At 37.2% G+C, this 516-nt stretch overlaps 1 protein-coding gene across 1 annotated transcript in view; it reads right to left on the bottom strand.

Annotated features, from left to right (window-relative positions):
- Positions 1 to 516, bottom strand: part of LOC119586843 — a gene marked incomplete at its 3' end in the record, with an annotated part of 157,934 nt that overhangs the window by 70,726 nt on the left and 86,692 nt on the right.

Here is a 516-nt window from a genome sequence, read left to right as displayed (position 1 = left end):
GAGAGGACTTTTCTCTAACTAATGCAACCTCATCCTCTTCCTCTCTTTTCCTCTCCATTCTCTTTCTCAGATGAATTTTAAAGCAATACTGAAAAAAGGACAATACCGCTTTTTTCTCTTTCCTATAGCATCACCAAAAGAAAATGGAAGGGCCAAAAAAAAAAAACACACAAATAATAACTGCAACAATCTCCTTTACGACTGCATTTTCCCGGGATCTGAACCAAACCCGATCCCCTGATGACATTTCTTAAGGCAGGGAATTCCACATCGGGCCGAATGCTGATGCTCTATGCAGCTCACAACACCCCAGACTTCAAACCTCTATGAATATGTATATTTGGCCGTCGGCTTTTATTTTAGGGGAGGGTTAAGAAACTTTGAAATTCGGGACTTTGAGATTTGAAGATGAAGAAAAAAAAAGGAAGGGGGTGTTTTGTTTTTGTATTATTTTGTGTTTTTTTTTTTATGTTTGTTCTTAAATAAAAATAGTAATGGTGGTGAGTACTAGGAATA

This window comes from Penaeus monodon, chromosome 22 (genome assembly GCF_015228065.2).
Source record: "Penaeus monodon isolate SGIC_2016 chromosome 22, NSTDA_Pmon_1, whole genome shotgun sequence".
Classification (NCBI taxonomy): Eukaryota; Metazoa; Arthropoda; class Malacostraca; order Decapoda; family Penaeidae; genus Penaeus; species Penaeus monodon.
The sequence above is the reverse complement of the archived record's forward strand: the minus strand, read 5'-3'. Positions and strand labels throughout refer to the sequence as shown.